This window comes from Achroia grisella, unplaced genomic scaffold, assembly GCF_030625045.1.
Source record: "Achroia grisella isolate CSIRO2021 unplaced genomic scaffold, CSIRO_AGI_Agris_v1 utg971, whole genome shotgun sequence".
Classification (NCBI taxonomy): Eukaryota; Metazoa; Arthropoda; class Insecta; order Lepidoptera; family Pyralidae; genus Achroia; species Achroia grisella.
The window spans coordinates 2,085,751-2,090,317 of record NW_026713077.1 but is presented as its reverse complement, the minus strand read 5'-3'; the positions used below and the strand labels follow the sequence as shown (position 1 = coordinate 2,090,317).

General features: G+C 33.0%; 1 non-coding gene across 1 annotated transcript; it reads right to left on the bottom strand.

Moving 5' to 3' along the window:
• Positions 1-3,390: 3,390 nt before the first annotated feature.
• On the bottom strand, positions 3,391-3,463 carry Trnam-cau (transfer RNA methionine (anticodon CAU)). Its single transcript has one exon. It is a non-coding gene; the product is annotated as a tRNA-Met (tRNA).
• Positions 3,464-4,567: the final 1,104 nt, after the last annotated feature.

The following is a 4,567-nucleotide window of genomic DNA, read 5'->3' as shown; positions in this document are numbered from 1 at the left end:
AGGAACCACGTGCAATAGTACATTGCTAGCAATTCAAAATATCTTTAATCATGTAGGTCTATTACAGACTCTTGTATGTGGTTTATTAGTCCACATTACTAGAAATTCCCTTCCTCCCAAACAAAAGAGTAATATGTATGTGTGTCGAATACAATAACAGAGTAATGCGTGTAATGATAGCTCAGAACAATTCACACAGCGCCATCTACTTCCTAAGTAGAGCATCTATTTTTGTAAATCCATTCATACATATAAAATGCATAGATAACAGCGACACCGATATAAAAAATCATACTCCTGAAAACAAATGTTTTACAAGTGTTTGCTTATCATTTCAAATTGACAGCTTTTCACTAAACGGACAAAGAAGTACCTGTCTGTCCAGACCGATACAAAGAATCATATTCATTGATCAGGCGCGGTTGTACTACATTTGGCCCAATATAGTATTTTAATATAGCAACACTGCAACGTCGGGTTTTCAGCTTGCCAGAGACAATATGACAACCGTTAACTTAATATTCAAAATCTGTCAACGATCATATACGCATTATCACACACAACCATTGTAAACCTATTTTAAAGTATTTAAAAATCTAGCCTGGAATCTCCGAGTTTGATTACACCATCAAGACTCTCAATAAAAGGCGTAAACATTCATGAATACAAATGTTTTTACCGTATGAGGAATCGAACCCGCGACCATCGGAAGCAAGGTGGTGTGGTAAAACGGTAGACCACGGCGGCCATCAACAAAAATATGTATTATTTAGTAGAGAAACTCGCATATTTCTCGATTTATCAGGTGCAACCGTGCGAGAAATCGAATATGCGACCATCGAATGTAAAGCGGTAGCCAAACCGCTAGACCACTGAGGCCGTCTATATACACAACAAACCTGAATATAAATTCAGCCCTTAGCAACATACCAAACAAGTCCTAATTTCGTCATTGGGGGAAAGGGGATTGTTAGTAAAGTGAAATGATGATCATATTGCTAGCTACATTGCCAATATGATCATCAACTGATGACATCACTTTGACCCCAAGTCAGGTTGACCACCACGCTGTGAGTCATCCTCCACTGGTACCCCGCCAGCGTAAACCGTTAGCGCAAGTGGGTGCAACTTTTCATTAACATCAATAAAAAAATTTCGCCATGTGTTTTTAAATAAACTCGTATCTAATTTAAAACGATTCCTTGTAGTGTGTTAATCATATCATGTAATAAATACATCAATTCGCCGCCACAATCTCGACTGACCTTAAACTGGCCTTACCAGGTGTACATAATACCGTCATTGTTTGTATCAGCCTCACAAAATTAAATATGCACATATTAAAATATAAAACACACGATTTTGATCTTTAAACGTATTGGAATTGTGACTTATGATATAGAAATCGTCTTGAAAAGAGTAATATTAGTTAAGTATATATTATTAAAGAGGTAAATACACCATCCGTTCATAAATTCGTTTAAGATGACCTACAGATAAGGTAGGTAATAGTTTTCGTTTTTTTATTTTTTTAAATATATTAGGTTGGAACAGAATACAGTAGGGTTGCCAAGCCCAAATTTAAAAATCCAGGACTATCCAGTTTAAAAACAAAATGCATTAATAGTGTTGCAATAGTTATATTAATACGTAATATAAAATTCAAGTAATTAATATAATATAATCAGATTTTTAATAAAAAAGTATATCATAAAATTATATTGTTGAAAATCAGTCATTAAAAGGCGCGCATATTTTAAAAACCCAGCACGCGGCCAAATCACTATTCAGGACTTCCCAGGACACTTCAAAAACTAGGACATGTCCTGGGATAAACAGGACGGTTGGCAACCCTAGAATACAGAAACATGTGTACGAACTTACTTAACAACGATGACATTCACAGAAGTATAAAACTGTGCTGCGAATATCGTATGGAAATGCTTTATTCAATAGAATATAGTGTAGTTTATAATAGTCTAATAGAAGTAGAACACACAGGTTTATATAAATAAATTGAAGTGTCTTTTAAAATTTAAAATAACAGTTTTTCAATAAATGTATATAAAATAAAAAACATGCGCACTTACATTTAAAAACATATAATTTGTTGTCTTTCTGTCTGTTCTTGCTAATATCTGAAGCGACTGGACCTTTGATGGGACTTTCACTCGCAAAATAGCTAACGTTCTAAGGAGTAACATAGGTTACTATTTTTTTAATAGGAACGGATTAACAGTTTGTTAATATAAAGCAATTATTTTTTACTTACATCCTTTTGCTGCAAGTTGTTATCACACTAAAAATCTGCAACAAAGAAAAGTATACTTTATAAATATAACGTTCTTTTTTAATAAAAAATATACATATTCTAAATATATTATAATTTATGTATACCAGAAATAAAGACAGTAACATATCAAAAAATATCAAAAAAAATATTTCTGCGTATTTAAATTATTAGTACAGCTATTGGCCAACAGATGGCGCTATATCTTAATTTCATATAATGACGTAACAATCCGCTCGCAATGTCGCACACGTGGTTATGCGAAATCTACAAAGCAATTCTCTCATTACTATTTACGATGGAAGGCAATTACCCACGGATTCCACGACGAAATGTGGGCTGACTGGTATACCAAGTGTTTCATTGTTTGCAACGGGATTAGCATATTTCGTAATAAATACTGGGCGGTTAGTTCGATTACTGCAATAAGAAACAGGTTTCGACCTTGATTACCACCACCTATTGACAAAAAATACGACCTAAGCTTACATGACGAGAAAATTACAAAAGCAGTTTTCTTAAAAGACATTCGTCATTTCATTTCATTTCAATAGTCATTATTAACATACAAAATTTGTTATTATATTATAATAAACTACCAGTAATAAAATAATATAATTATTTTGTTAACTGGGTCTTAACATAAATAATTTTATCTATGCATATAAGTAAAATTGGAGTGTCTCCTTGTAATATTGAAATAACCGTTTTTTACTACATGCTTATGAATGTAAATACTGTACATACACTAAAATAACATTTTTTACCATTTTTTTCTGTCTGTCTGTTTGTTCCGGCTAATCTCTGAAATGGCTGGACCGATTTTGACGGGACTTTTATTGGCACGTAGCTGATGTAATAAGGAGTAACTTAGGCTACTTTTATTTTAGAAAAACAAAGTTAAATTAAATATAAATGTAATATTAGAACATAGGAATCTTTGTATTTGATGCTGATATTCTCTTTCTCCACCGTACACCGTTAGCGTATGCAAAAATTAAAAATTATATATATTTGAAATTTACTCCTTTGTGTTACTTTTCTTAAGTTAAAAATTATATTTTCATAATTTATGAAATTATTCGAAGACACAAAAGATATGCCCCGGGTGAGGATCGAACTCACGACCTTAAGATTATGAGACTTACGCGCTGCCTACTGCGCTACCGAGGCGGATGTGTAGGGTTTTGAAATAGGTCATGACATTTGTAGTTACCAGACTTGCTATTTACTTAAGAAGTAGTATACATTTTGGTATTATTATTTGAACCATACCGTGTCAATTGAACTAGGAAAGCTAATTAGTTTATTTATGGAACTTATACTAAATGTAATATAATTCTTTTAATTTCACTACAACATGCGTGTTAAATCATGGTATTATCCATAGTAGATACTGCTAGTGTTCATAAATATCGTTTGTTACCATAATGTACCACTTTTCAACACGTTTATTCGACATTCCCATAAATCGAAAATGTTTAATGGAAATTACAAATTTATTTATAACCAGCTGTTCCCGCGACTTCGTCCGCGTGGAATTTAACTTTATTTTTCTAAAATAAAAGTAGCCGAAGTTACTCCTTATTACATCAGCTACCTGCCAAAAAAAGTCCCGTCAAAATCGGTCCAGCCATTTCAGACATTAGCCGGAACAAACAGACAGATAGACCAAAATGGTAAAAAATTGTTATTTTGGTGTATACCGTATTTATATTCATATGCATGTAGTAAAAAACAGTTATTTCAATATTACAAACAGACGCTCCAATTTTATTTATATATAATGTATAGATTAAGTTATTAATAATTAATACTAAGTTTATGTTGAATGATTATTTGTATTCTATCACACATTCATACATATATTCATTCGAGGCTCTAAGAAATCATCGAGTAAGGCTGTATGATAGAATTCCTGCGCCTTCGCCATAGATAACAAATTATCGAGTAACATCTTTACAAGTGTTACAAATGGAGAGGTGTGCATTGTACAATAACGTAACCGACTTTCACTTAATTATAGTAATGTGTTAATACTGCTAAATAGACCCCCGATACTTAGAGGCACTGTTCTTTGAGGAAATTCGATACAACTCTCTTCTGACCGTAGTGTTATGTGAAACATAATAATTATCTATGGGGGAGAAGGGATTGTTAGTAATGTGATTAATAACGCCATTGCTACCAATGTAGTCAGTCTGGTTGACCTCCACGCGGTTCCCTAAATTCCTGGTGAATTTGCCACGATGGGTTAATTGACATGACCTCATGTTC